General features: G+C 33.0%; 1 protein-coding gene across 2 annotated transcripts in view; it reads left to right on the forward strand.

Annotated features, from left to right (window-relative positions):
- LOC132695671 (protein prickle-like) overlaps nucleotides 1–16178 on the forward strand; it is a 357244-nt gene that overhangs the window by 184058 nt on the left and 157008 nt on the right. The gene's annotated exons all lie outside the window — the stretch shown is intronic.

Consider the following 16178-nt stretch of genomic DNA (forward strand, 5'->3'; position numbering starts at 1 on the left):
CGTACTGAAATTATTTACATGTTATTAAACAATATATTTTTTTAAATATTTGTACAAAAGAAAATTTATAATAATCTCCTTCTTAAAAAACCTTGGAAAAAAAACGCGTACAGATCGATAACGTTTTTGAAAAATTTATTGTTTATTAAATAGCAGTATGTATTTGTTCGGGAGTAATATTTAAAAAACACACGTGTCTACCTCGTTTTTACTTGAGTATGTGCATTTAGCCAATGGTTTTCCACTCGATAAGTTAATGGATACCAAAATATTGATTTATTTGTTATGGTGTGTTATATAGAGTATTACTGGGTATAGGCTAAATCGTAAGAGATAAAAAAACTGAGATATGTATCCCGTTATCTTTTTTAGTGTTTTATTTACTGGCGGAATCAAATCTACGTTAACTGATTGGGTTAAAAGATAAGATACTTCTCAAAACATGCCAGTTTATTGACCCTTATTACTCGGTTATTTATGGAGATAACAAAACTTTAAATACAAAACTTTTTTGATTTAATAATTTTTTACGTAGAAACTTGTTGAATACTTAAAAAATGCGTATGTTTTAATTTTGCAGATATTAGCAAAACGTTTTCGTAAATGTGGCACCCTGTATCTAACAAGTTCTAAAAACAAACAAAAACTCGTACCATAATGCTGTAACAATTAAAGCACACAATAAAGCATCTGATTCTGCAACTGAACTGAAGGAGGGGCGCTATAAATTTGAGAATTTAGTACTCGCCGTCTATATTATTACTCCTACTTTTATATATTGCATTTTTAATAATTCCTCAAAAATAATAGTCGAGGTGCATAATTTCTATTTCTTCCTGTTCTCTTTTTTGTAAATTTTACCTCTTGGTTTTTTAAATCATCCAGACTCACTTAAATTATGATGATTATGATGAAATATTTGCTTTTCTGGCAATTGTTGTTCCAGGCAAAGCTCAAAATGTAAATCTAAAGTTGCATCTTTGTTTTTATTACTCTCAATATATCACTGAAACATGTTTAACTTTACACTCTTTTTTTAAAAAATATCATCGAAAAAACTTTATTGCATAGGATAAACGATTGAAATGGTTTTACAAAATACCCACAAATGATTACCCTCAAAACATCTAGAGAGTTACTACTCCCTATTAGTATTAACGTGTATGGCAAGTAAAAAGAGGTTGAGAGATTTTTGGACCAGTGGTAAATCTGGTTTTGACGTTATATTTCTTAAGAACTCCCGACATGGGTCAGTGATGTTTTGAATATAAGGAAGGACAACAGTGCCCAGTGTGGAATTGCTTTTGGAGAAAAACAGATGTGAGGTGTTTTAATTTTGAGTTCAGTGACTCGGGTTGAGATAGTTTTACAGCTCTGTAAACTAGAGCAATAACCCATGGTTTTTGGGCCGGATGGGGAAGTGACAATTCATTAAGGTATCGGTTTCTGGTAGGTGTCATTTCCTATTGTTAAGAATATCTAGGAATGGGAGATTATTATTAGTTTCCAATTCAATGTTGGGGTATATAGAGTTTAAACGGCTAAGAAAATCTCGTAGGGATTCTTGATCATGAAAAAAGTATGTTCCAGGCGGATTTTAATATGATATATGATAAAATGTTGAGAGTTTCAGGAATAGGGATTTTAGTGAAGATTACATCGAAACTAGCAAAATCAGTTTTCCCTGTACCGCAAACGAACTAACCGAAAACATCGGTTATCAACTCTCTTGTTTACAGAGACGTAAAACTGTCTCAATCGGAATCACTGAAACCAGAATTAAAATACCTTACATCCTCTCTTCTCTCTCATAAATTCCACATTAGAGATATTAAACGTTCCATAACAATAAACACTTCACCACAATCTTCCAAAGATAATCCCCACACTTGCCACTGTTTTTCATCCTTGCATTCAAAACATCACTGACGACCCATGTCAAAAGTTCTTAAGAAATATAACGCTAAAACCAGATTTACCACTGGTCCAAAAATCTCTTAACATCGTCGATACATCAAAGACATGCAAATATGGCAAATAATGCATTGTGATGAACTGTGATTCAGGTCCCTTTAGCAAAATGGGAATCAGTCATTCGAGACAGTGTTGGAATTGGAAAAACATTAGTGAGTTCGATTTATAAACAATGGACGCAGCAGGAATCCAAAAAATGTATAAATAGTAATCGAAAAGATATTGGTTTCGCTGCTATTTGATCCATAGGAAACTTTTACGCTATAGTTATGTTGGTACTTTCTCCTGTCTTTAAGATTTCTTCTCTTCCAATCAACTATGTATATATGGAAATCTTTTGAAATAAGCAAAAACTGCGTTTGCACAGAAACCCGTGCTGTCTGTTGAACTGTTTTTTTTTTTTTTTGGTTTTGCGGTTTTTAACGAGATCCAAACGCGAGTTTTGCGTAAAAATGAAATCAATATAACGAGCAATCATTGGCTACAAGGAATTCCGGTATGCGGTCTAATTGATATGTCATATTAATGAACCCCAACTAACGAGAAAATTGCCGCGGTAAATCTTTATTTATAAATAAAGTAGCACGCGGAGTTATTTAGAGGCTTGTTCTCTCCGCTGGATAATGAAAACTCGTAACTAGACCTGCATCCTAAGGCGACATCTGCTGATTAGTAAAACATTGGCTTTATATAATATTTTTTTAAATTTAAAACGTTAATAAAAATTCGCAATAGGCGTAAAAAGCAATTTGAATTCCATCTGCCAATTTTTGTTTTAAAGCCGTTTTTAAATAAAATTTTCTCTGATGAATTTGAAATAAGAAATTGCTATTTTAGCCCTATGTGCTTCTTAAATAATACTTTATAGTATAAAAAGCTCTGTAACACAACAACAAAAAGGGTCGTAAAAAAGTTATTTTATTATACGCAATCTACTATACGTTAATTTTCACGACACCAAGAAGACATCTTCGGATCTAGGATGGATTTTTCCACGTGACATCTAGAATGTGAGCGTTTTTATCCCAAAATATAAAAACCTTAATTTTAAGTAACAAAAAAGAATTTTTTGTAGCTGTTTAGTTTTGGTTAGTTTAGTGGACAATTTGTTTAAAAAACTGTAAGTATTGCAAAATATAACAAAGAAGATGAAAAGCTTTTAAAAAGAGTTGTATTCCAATATTTAACCTAACTAGCTTTAACTGTAAGAGAAGTGCAAAAAAGAGGTTTTAGAGAATACACAAATTAATCTAATTCATATATATTGAATAACATTCAGCACTTCAAACAATCATCCTCATTTCTCTCGTTTCTAGTGTTAGGATTGTGGATTTTTCTTATACATCCACCATTATTTTTACATAGATTTTAGCCATTTGAAACTATCAAAAAAGGAAGCCAGCTGGCAGCAATTTTTTTCTGCTTACTGTAGATGTAGAAATTGCATCGTGTCTACCTGACTGAAAATTTTATTTTCTCTTACCTCAGAACAAGCACCAAATTTGTTAGAAAAAATTCCCAAGTAGTCTAAATATCTTTTGACAAATATAAGAGTTTCAACTCGCCCCTCTTTATAGCAGGTAGTATATTATCTTGTAATAAAATAATTCCCATCTATGTGTCGATTAAAAAAAAGGATCCAAGTTTTGAAGGGAATGGAAGATGCGAATCGTGTCACTAGGAGGGTCCTTTCGACTATTGTCCCAGTGTGAAGGCATTCATGACTTTTTATATCATAATATATTCGACATAATCTACGGTTGTTTTGGTTTCTTTCTTTTTCCCTGTCAGGTTTTTTGTTGACTTATCTAAAACGGTTCAGAGAGGAAAAAAATCACATTTGTCAATGTCTTCTTCCGAAGGATATCCAATTTCAAAGGAGTTAAAAGAGCTTTTAATAATTGTATATCTAATGGTCAATCCAGATAAATCGTATATCCTATCGTAACTTTATCCTAAGATTGTAAAGGACATTAACTTTTGTATAACATTACATTTCTTCTCAGTACTACCGAGAAGATCGTTGAACACGAATGTCCTCCATTTTCATTGTCTATATATTGCGGCTATTCATAATAAGATCAATCATTTACAAAGTCATACACATACTATTCTAATATAATGTAATTTAATATATGAGTTCATTAATATTTCACGTCTTATTTTTCATCATGCAGACAAGTCCCACGATGACGAAACCTCGCAGGTAGTTCTTGACATATGGCATGGTCGACCGACGTTCCAAACGACCGATCATCATTTGTCATTGCGATCGAATGAGGAATCTTCAAAGCCCGACGTCCGTCATCAATTTCGACTCTGGAAATTCCGAACAAAACGTCTCACGTCATTTCAAAACTTCTCTGCCCGCCACGTCATTTGTATTCCTGCGGGACACGAGTCGTTTATAAAGACATTAAAATTCTGTGCGGACGTATGTAGAAGGCTGAATAAAACTACGTAATTGATGTACATATTACGGCGTTCCACATTCTTGTCTTCTGGCGTATAGGAGGATACATCGGGTGGAATAGAAAATACACGAAATATTTAACGAACGTTTATTACCTGGAAATACGTAAAAGAAATCCATAAGTACTGACGAATATTACAGCTTATTAGGAAGAAAAAGCAGCTGTTTTTATCTATCCGTAGCAGAATTCGCATCTCACATACCCTACTACTTTTTCTGAAAATTCTGAATTCTGAAAAACAGTGATTCCTATATATTTTACATTTAATAAACTGGAAAATAGACTTACTGCATAGCGTAAAGAACAAATACGCCAAATTAATTGCAGAATTATACTGACGCCAATGCGGGTGCTGCAATTGTGCACTGCTTTTCCACACCTGAACTTCTTTTTTGCTTGAAAATTTAATAGGATTTCGACATATTTTGAGAAAATACTGCCGCAAAAATGCCTGTCAGCGGCCATGTTGTTTGTTAACAACCGCAAGGTTGGTTAAAAACGTAATTTTAAATCTGCTCAAAAAAATTTTACATAGTTACTTCATTATTTCCTGTACTGTCAGTATAGGCAGGGCCTCTATATGTCTAGTGGCTATATGTGTATGTTATATATATGTTATGCACATTAGCGGTTAGCACCTGATGTGATAAACAGTTTTCGATCGATCTGAATTAATAAAATCTTACCGTCAACGAGACTTTATGTGTTATATAAAACATAAATAGATATTCCTGAAAACTACCTTGTACCTTGAACAGTTAGCCAACCACCAAAATTGGCCAATTAATAATAATCAATAAATAAAATGTTATAATAAGCAGATTTTCGTCCATTAAAAACGAACTTCATGGTAAATTCATTTAATATTAATCTATAATAATTATTAATAATTTAAACCGGCAGGAATCTTGTGAAGAAATGGTAAAATCTTGCAATTAATAACCGTCCATATATAAACTAATTAATTAATATTCTCAACAATAACAAGAAATATCAACGAGATTTTCAAACAAGATCTGACATTCGAAAAACGAATAATGAGACTCCTGCCGAGAAATTCAGATATTTTAAAGTGTTTTAAAAAATTGCTTACATTTTTTATAAGTCGCATGATTACGAAAAATGGATAATTATCTGAATAAACTTCGTTCTTGGCCGAATCGGTGACAACTTCGAAAAATCGTTTTTTTTTCTCCAAAACGTGTTCAAACCGAGGTTCAAACTATGGATATGATGCATCTTACTGATCGTTAGTTACATATTTATGCACTATAAAATATGTAATAATAATAATAATAAAAATGTACTTCATCTTCACTTAGAAATGTGAGGGTTTTATCTCATTTTCAAGTATGTATAAATCTTTGGTTTTGTAATACGAAAAAAAATTAGAATATGGTTTCAATTTTATGTATCCAGAGTCGAAGCTAGATTTAGGCCCACATTTCATCTCCCAACTGCTAGGAAAAAAATGTACTACACAGCAGTTTATGGTTATATGTAGCGATTTTCCAGAAAATTCTCAAATTAGCGATATTAATATGAAAGTTTACAGAATAATATATGAAGGTATTATAATAATTCTTATTGTTACAAAGTCCCCTTTCTAACCTGTCCTTAAAAATCGGGCTAGCTTTTGATGGATGATCTGGGACGCAGCTCGCATTAGATCTGTGAATGTCATAGTGACAAGTCAAGTAAGGGTGGAATAAAAATGGTTTACCCGCGATAACCAATCAGTCACACCTATGTTTCGATAATGCTGGGTATGTAATAAAAATAAATATAAATAAGAACCAGATTTTCACGAAATTATATATTATGACATGACAATTGTTTCGACAACACCGTGTCTTTATCAAATGTAATATTTACAAACTACCTGCTACTATATATACCGAAAAATCACCATAAAACCTTAATTATTGTTGTTGTGAGAATTTAAGTTCAATAAAGGAGAGGTATTTGAATCTAATTGATCGTTACGCAATACATTTGAATGTCTCATTTTGTTAATCTCCATGGCTTCCAATAAATTTAATTTTCTACTTTTTGTGGCTGTATGTAAAATATCAAAATTGTCGTAAAAAATGTGTCTTTGATACATTGGAAAACTTCTGGTTTAAGAAAATTGTTGGTTTTTGAAAAATATTCTGGGAGATCGATAGCTATGACTGTCTTCCCTTTATCTGCACGTGTAAATATTATGTTATTTTCAGAAGCTTTGTTTTTGATAGTTTTAACTAGTGACGTTTGAGAAATTTCTTTGTGTTTGTTGTTATCTATGAATTGAGAGTTGAGAGAGAGTTGAGAGAATATTCGCTAATACATGTTTATTTAAATTAGAATCGTTAATGTCCTTAATTGCTAATTCACAATCGATCCCTAAACAGTCTAATTCTCTATTAATGTAGGAGTGTTGTAAGTTAAAATTGAAACCTTTTTCCAGAAATTCAACTTCATTTTTGGAAAATGTTGTGTCTGTTAAGTTTATGAACCTGTTGTGAAATTGATGGTCGGTATACTTTGTAATAACTGGCTTGCTTTCAGCTTTTTTTGAATTAGAAATTAATTTGTCTAACTTTAGTTTTTGTCTAATAAACTTTTTATGAATGATAGATGAAATGTCTGTTCGAACTTTATAATCAAATGTGTCAAATTCTATGGGATTAAGTCTATGAGACAATTCAGAATGTATTACCTTTACATAAATGTTGTTTGAATCCCGTTTTCTATACTCGTGCCTTCGTTCTTCCTTCATCCATTTCGTCTGGCCTTGGATCTCGGCTTTCCTTGCAGCGGGACTTCTGTTGCTGGTTTTTAATTTTATGTACCTGGGAAAAACCTTATTTTGCAGACATCTGTTAAAAAACCAAATGTTTTGGGAACATGTAATATCCCCTGTACCTTGAAGAAAAAGGTGTATCCCACATAAGAACTGTACACCCTTGTAAAATCTTTGTTTATTCTTCGATTTTGATATATTTTTTTCTTGGATAGGTCTCTGAAAAATGAAGTAAAGCCTTGTTGCGCTTAACTTAAAGTCATGGCCAAGTGAGAGTATTTAATAAAAGAGAGTACTATTAGGGATAAAAAAATGTCAACGAATTCTTATTCAGGAGTACTTAGACCCCCACTATAACTTTTTTTTATAATGTTTCAATACTCAAGGCTGTACATCGTTGTAAAATGTTTCATTACGGTTTGATTTTGATAATTTTTTTTGTTGGACAGATCTCTCAAAAACGCACTAAAACGTTTCTTATTACATGAACTTGAAGTCATGGTTAACTGGGATTAATTCTTGATGTCAAATATGGAGAAGGGCTGTTAGGGATTTCTTTAAGAATAAAGTATCAACAAATTCTTATTCCATGAAGCTCGCATACAGGGTGTTCGAAATATCGCGGGTGCCCCGCTTAACCATATTACAATAACGATTTTCTTTAAATTAAATATGATTAGAGAGATATGAACCAAACATACTTTACAACGCCGGATTTTTTTTAATTAAAAAGGATGTTTAATTCACATCTAATATTGAAAATAACAGACATATCAAAATTGCCATACTTGGCATAAACTTTGCCATGGAGAAGCGAATATTCGACAGTCAAATTCACTCGCTAATTTTTATTTTAATTTTGATTACATTACATCTTTCGAATACTAAGATTTATTAATGCTGTTATTATTTTTATTTATGTTATGACATTAAAGATAAATCTCCCTTAAAAAGTGTTTTTATCATTATTTTTGAAATTTGTATAATTTATCAAAATTGAGTCATAAACAAACATTCTACAGGAGTAATGCTTAAACGAACTTCAGGGAAATTAATTTTATGAATAAGAATTTGCTGCCACTTTATTCATAGAGAAATCCCTAATAGCCCGTCTTGATATTAATCAAAAATTAGCAACAGTTTGCCAAGACTTTACGTTGATGTTAAAATAGACGTAAGGACCTAAATTTGCGATGCTACAGAACATTCTGGAAGGAAAGATCAAGGGCAGAAGGAGTCAAGGGAGAAGAAGAACCTCTTGGCTCAAAACTTGGAATGGTTTGGCCTGACATCAAACCAACTATTCAGAGTCGCTGTGAACAAGATTTGTATAGCTATGATAATATCCAACCTCCGTTAGGAGAAGGAACAAGAAGAAGGTTTTAGTGCATTTTTCAGAGATCTATCCAACAAAAAAAAATCTCAAAACCGATCCATAAACAAAGCGAAGCGAACTGAAGAGTAAAACAATTTTATATATTTTTCTGCACACTTTATTCTTACGAACACTCTTGACTCAATCATTGGTTTTTAATATCTATTTTGATTTTATAATGTTGTTTTTTTTTTAATTTGTTTCTAAATGATATTTAATTTTATTTTTTCTTTTCCCTGACTTTAATTTCGGCACACTTTTGAGACATTTTATTAATTTACTTATTTTCTTCACTAATTCCCACTAATCGCATAAACTGCGCTTGCGCGAAGCGTCAGCAACCTACGTTCCATAAATGTATGAAGACACATGTAGATCGAATTGAAAACCACCGCTCCGTTATGCAGATCGACTTAAATAGTTTACGACGGCACGGAGGTCGAAAAAAAGACCGTTTTATTACAAATTAATGCAAATCGTGGGTAATCGAGGAAACGATTCGTTAAAATATTAATACAAAACTTGTCACTGAACGTATTTTATCGACACCGCTCTCTACCTACGGGGTTCGATTTATTATTAAATTAGTACCGGGGCATCCACCATCGAACCCGCGACTAATTCCGTGGCATTTATCACGAGTCGGCGGTTATAAATGGCGCGCGATTAATCACTTTTAGAAAAAAAATTATTCGAAAGGTTCCCTCCGACCCCCGCCGTACTCCGCTCGCGATCGTTATTTCTCACGCATTGTTTGGCAGCCGGTGATTGATCGACGCCATTTTTCAGGCACGCAACGAGAGTTTAAACACCTTTCTCGAAGTTACGTCTGTTGGTCCCGAACGTTTAAAAGTCGTAAAAGTTAACAAAGCCCGAAAAACTCATTTCACTCTTAAAAGCCGGCTTAAAAGTGAAGTGAACGTCGGGTAATGGATAACTTAGAATAACGCCATACCTTGGTTATGCAACACGGATAACTGGAATGATTCATCGGTTGCGACTCGTCTTTTTCCAAGTAACGCGTTTGAACGCGTTCTTTAATAGTATATTATGCAACAAGTGCGGTAAACAGCATTTGACTCACGAGTTTATTTGACACGAGCGGGGCGCAGCGGACAACAGTTGGTAAAATATTGCTCAAACAATAGTATATTATACAACAAGTGCCGTAAACGGCATTTGACTGACGAGTTTAATACTTAGTGATTAATAAACGAGTGAGTTAAAAAGTTTACCGAACGTGTTGCATACTATACTTTTTCTACGACCGTTAGTTTTTGAGTCCAGAATTGACACACGTCAAAATTCAAAACGTGGGAAATATCTCCGAAAACATCCGATTGTTCCCAAATCCGTGCGGTAAAATCCCGGAAATGTCCGAAGTAGCTCGGATTCATGGGAAACGAAACTGACTTGGTAAGTGACACTTCCCGCACACTAGATCGGTGGGTAATTAGGTATTTTACAGACGGGAGTAGAAAAATTAAGTTGACTTTTGATTTTGATTTAATTTCACGGTATTTGTCTTGGAAATGAGAAATTTTGGTTTCAGATCGGGCGTGCATGGTTTAAATCACAGTTTAAACACCACAACTAACCGATGGAGAGAGAAAATGTGACTCAACCTAAAATGGTTGTTTTTTAAGTAGTAATCGCTAATCTGACGGCAGATCCAAAAGGATGAAGCGGTGAAAGTTTTAACGCACCAAACGGTACCGTAAAAATTCGTTTTACTTTTAAGTTTAATATAAACGGGTTACTTCAATGACTCACCGAATTTGACCTCGGCGGACCGCCAATCCGTCAGGTGTTAAAATTGCGGAATACTCACACCTATTCGGTCGTTAAAGTGTCGACTGAAAAAGGCTCGTTGCCCAACTTGAGACGAGATCCTACCGTAAAAGACTCGATCGCTTATTATTCCTCTGCCAGACCAATTTATTTGCTCGCCACCAGAAGCGAAGAAATTAGTTTATTTTAAACTGTTGGACTGCGAGTGTATTCTTATCTTTTAACGACGGTCATTATTAATGCATTACATAAGAATCAGGTTTGATAGTTTTAGTTAATTCGTTAATGTTTTTAAATATTTACTCATATAAATAATTAGTTTAGAATAACAAAAACACGTATTTTTGCATTCCCCATTTCAATAGAACTTGGGGTTTTATAGTCCTCATAGTACGTAAATGTGATCCTGACATATACTAAAGCAACTTAACCCATTTTGTCCCAGTGTTCGTTACGATTTTTTTTGTCACATCCAGGAAATATTTTTGCACAACCATTGGCAAATTTTATTATATTATCTTATATATAACACCAAAAAAAAATCTTGGATTTGTATTGCCATTTTTGATAAGTGTATAGCTTTTAGATTACATCGCAGGAGACATACATTGGAAATACTATATCGATTATGCTTTATTTTTTGAAAATATTTACTGGTGTGTGAATGCACCACTGGTTTTATCTGTAAAACAAAACTTTGTTGTTGCAAGTATAGAATAAACATCCAACAATTAGCATGTTCTTTAATACTAGTTTGTGCCTTGTGCAGTGAACGTTACAGTTCGTAAAATATGACATTTCCGAGGTATTTGACTCAACAGGAATTAGAGGCGGCTATGGAAGAGATCGTGATAGATGAGGACGACAATAACAATGAAAGTCGTAAGTATTATTTGGATTTATGTATTCTTATGTAGTGTAGCATTCCATTCCTTGTAAATTTATGCTAAAAGTAAAGTGAAAAAATATTTACAGAACATATATTCCACCCGACGTGGATACCTTGACTGACAAAGAAGATATGAACGATAATATAAATCTACAAGAATTTGGGGAACCAACTGATATAGTTGGAACTTTCGAGTTACATACACTGAATGATGCAGCTGTAGTTCAACAGTCCTGTAATTCATCAACTACTGAAGCTGAATGGGACTCATCAGATGATGAAACCCTGGAATTCAAAAAAAGACTTTTGCTTTCTGCAAACGACAGGCTTGCTTCTACTGTCAAATGAAAGAAAGGTCGGATCGAGTACACTCACACACCTATAACCGATGAATTTAGATCATGTGAGGAACTAAAAAATAGGCTTTCTGGAAGAACAGGGTTCGTTTACGCATCAGTATTTTTTTGTATGTATCGAGTTTTTTTTTTGATACACGTAATGTATTCTTAAATGCAACAAAATAAATAATTTCAGAGCAAAAAGAATTTTTTTTTATGCTTGGAATAATATGGGTTAAAATGAGATCTGTCAAGTTGACTTGCCTCGGATTGGATCCCACCACACTATCTGGCCGCGAAAAACGATTTCCACGATCTGCCGTGTTTTAGGAGTCGAACTTTTATGAAAAGACCATTTTATTCGGCAGATCGCGTCCCAATATGTAGTGATGGAATTTATCGTGAATTTATTTTCTTTCTCTCTATGTGAATGTGGTTCCAGTATATGTAAATCATTAAAGGAGAATAAAACTAACCAAGTAAACAAGCGTCCTATGGTCAATAGACCAAATCAATCAGGCTTCATCACTGTGTGTCGAGTATGCCCTACCAAAATTATCAAATTGAGTTAAGCTGTTCCTCGTCAATATTTATTTAAAGGTTAGAGATATTTAAAATGTCCTGGAACATCATTTTAAGTGTCTCACTTGAAATGTAAGGGTACCTTTGCGTCATTTTGAAAATTTAAAAGACATTTTTTATGTAGCTTGCCCACTCGGAAACATGATATCTCTTAAATGTCAAAGATACTATAACATCACAGAGTCAACGATAGAGTAATGTTCGTTATCTCATTGGTTAGAATAAGAAAATGAATGGTAAATGCAATCAATTGTAAAGATTGTTAGGATGCAGAATTTAAAATTATTTTAAAGTATGCAGGGTGGCTCAAAAAAGCGTGAGGAAAAAAACATCCTATTTTTAACTTTTGCTGTGAATTCGTTCTGAAATTCTTCGACTTTTTTATTAATAACAGTATATAATATATACCTAAACCTAATAGTAAAACAATACTAGTTTTCACAATTGCCAAAAAATTAGGATAGCGCCATTATTTGACGAAGATGACGTCAAAGATACATGTCCAAAATAGACGAATATATTATACGATGATATATATATATATATATATATATATATATATATATATATATATATATATATATATATATATATATATATATATATATATATATATATATATATATGATGACACTATATTCCTGCATCCGACTGGAATGCCAAGTAAGATTTTGGCGAAACGTCTGCAGGATTCCAGTCGGATGCAGGATTTGCAGGATTCCAGTCGGATGCAGGATTCCAGTCGGAGTTCAACGAGCGAACGGATGATATCCCGGAATATAGTGTCATCACATTTTTCCATCCGTGAATCAATACGTGAGAATATATATATATATATATATATATATATATATATATATATATATATATATATATATATATATATATATATATATATATATATATATATATATATATATATATATATATATATATATATATATATATATATATATATATATATATATATATATATATATATATATATATATATATATATATATATATATATATATATATATATATATATATATATATATATATATATATATATATATATATATATATATATATATATATATATATATATATATATATATATATATATATATATATATATATATATATATCTATATATATACATATATATATATATATATATATATATATATATATATATATATATATATATATATATATATATATATATATATATATATATATATATATATATATATATATATATATATATATATATATATATATATATATATATATATATATATATATATATATATATATATATATATATATATATATATATATGATGACACTATACTCCGAGATATCATCCGTTCGTTTGTCGAACTCCGACTGGAATCCTGGTACTTGGCATCTTCAATGCTCGCGCTCCGAAAACACTTCGAACAGGTGATGCACTAAAAGGGTAATTTGATAATTGACGAAAATACCAGAAACCAACAGAGCATCGAATTTTTGCCATTTACGTTTTTGTTCATCAATACTTTTTCGAATTTGAAATTTTAAACTAGGGGCGATTCTAATTCGAGACAATTAAAATTATTTTCGACTACCTTACCTTACATTTCTGAATTCATGATGGAAGGATTAGTTTAGATTGATAAAAATGTACAAGAATTTAACTACGTCGAAAAGCAAGATGGCGTCGTATCTTTGGCGTGGCTCTAAGCTGGGTTCATTGCCTTTTTCTACTCCCGTCTGTAAAATACCTAATTATCCAACAATCTAGCGTGCGGGAAGCGTCACTTTACCACGTCAGTTTCCTTTCCCACGAATCGGAGCCACTTCGGACATTCCCGGATGTTTTCGGAAATATTTCCCACGCTTGAATTTTGACGTTTGTCAATTCTGACCGCCATGTCAGTGAATATATTTGTGTGGTTTTGCGAAAATGTACCCAAAAACTAACGGTCGTAGAAAAAGTATAGTAGGCAACACGTTCGGTAAACTTTTACCGTTTACCGCACTTGTTGCATAATATACGTCAAAATTTTACTTGTTTCATTACTTATGATTTCCACAGATACGAGTATAACAAAAATTAGATCTTGAGTAATACTAAAGCAATGAGTTATTTGTTAACCGAGTTATTTTTACACTAAATGACGACCGAAGTTCAGCTTCTTGAAAAACCCCTTTGGGTGGAAACGTCACCGGTCGAGCCTCGCCCACTGGAACACGACAATTTATTTATCAAATCGCATTATACGACACCGATAAAATCATATTTACATCCGGCGAATGTACCGAACGTGTTCCGTTGACAATTCTGCATATTTACGTAAATAACGTTACGGCGTATTTACGTCGCTAATTTCTTGTCGGACACAGTTTATAAACGTGGTGTGTCGTACTCGTATAGAGAGTGAGAGGAGCGCACGTTTGGACTTAGTGACCGTGGCAGTTTTACTGCCGTTTGATGTAGCGTTACTGCTTCGGAACAAGTTTGAACGTTCGTCAACGTAAAAATGCGCGCGACTGGAAATGGTTTTCGTCTGTGCAAACATCACGGTACCGATCTCAATCTCTAACAATAAACGTAAATAGACAAAAGAGAATCAAACGTCAAAGATTAATCATCAGTATTTTCGCGTCATCAAACAATTGTTTTTATCAATCATAATTTTCTTTGAGCTGAAGCACGGCAATTATAACATCGCCAGTCGAATGGGCGTTCCGATAAACCAAATTTTAGTCTATGGTATTCTCAGATGTACAATCTTTAACCCGCGGTTTTTTCATTTCTCCAATTCTTTATTTTTTGTCCTATTTAATAGTACAATAAATAAAAAGGTGTCACTAAATTGCGATAATTGTTGTGGTAATTCTATTCTGACGTTTTTCTTTTGTTCGTGTTTTCGTTGTAGCTCAGGGCAATTAGACCAGCTTTAAACAAATAATAATATTTCGAAAACCAGCTTTGCTACAAAATTTATTAATAAACAAAACCGGTTGAGACTTTCACTATTCTAGTCGTATTTTTCATCTGTTCTTCGTACGCGTCACACTTACGCCTGATGCACATGTGTACCCGCGATCAATATCCTCGTGAATACTTATCCTCAACACATTCATTTAATTCTGGAAATTCCTTGACAAGATCTGCAAAATAACTTTTAAAAATGCAAGGATAGCCATAAGAAGAAGCGCAATGTAATAATTCTTGTACCAAAATGTTGGTTTTTTGGTCCTCTCAGTTCTGTTGATCCAAATGATCCTTTGACGACACATAGGTTTGCATCAGTCATAATAAAAGTTATCTCTCTCGATTTATACTGACAAGCGCTGTTTTCTCACACATTTTTGACACAATTTTGAGTTTGGATTTATTTAGTTATAGATATAGACGTAACAATTGTGTTTCCACCTTCTAGTTAGGTAACATCTAAGAAGCAGAACTATGCAGTAAACGAAGGCAGTGATCGAACAAATGTCTCTCCTAACGTAAATTTAGATGTTAAATAAATTGTTCCACATCTATATCGAATACCTTCTTAAATACGTCCGAGTGCTGTCCATATTTCAACACCCTGCATAACTCGTATATAGTATATATAGATAACTAGTCAAGCATCGTTCGTCAAAAGTAGATCGAGCCGAAAACGTGAGAACGTTCGAAAACAAACAGTTTCACCTGTCGCCTGTATTCGAGACCAGTTTCAATTTATCTCGAAGCGTGGCGTTACTTTTATAAAACAATAAGACCCGACGACCCCGGGCCGCCATTTAAATACCGGCCGAGTCGCTATAGGAAGTCGGGCGAGGTACATTAGCTCGAAATTCTTTCATGACTGCGCCGAATAATGTTACAACACGACTCCGCGGTTAGATTATCTCTCGTTTCTCTTTTGTTCGACGATTTATACCGCTTCAAATTCTTTCGGAAAACCCGCGCTATATGTTTCGTATCGACCCAATTGGAACCAAT

The sequence above is a fragment of the Cylas formicarius genome, unplaced genomic scaffold (genome assembly GCF_029955315.1).
Source record: "Cylas formicarius isolate icCylForm1 unplaced genomic scaffold, icCylForm1.1 PGA_scaffold_10__41_contigs__length_53128322, whole genome shotgun sequence".
NCBI lineage: Eukaryota > Metazoa > Arthropoda > Insecta > Coleoptera > Brentidae > Cylas > Cylas formicarius.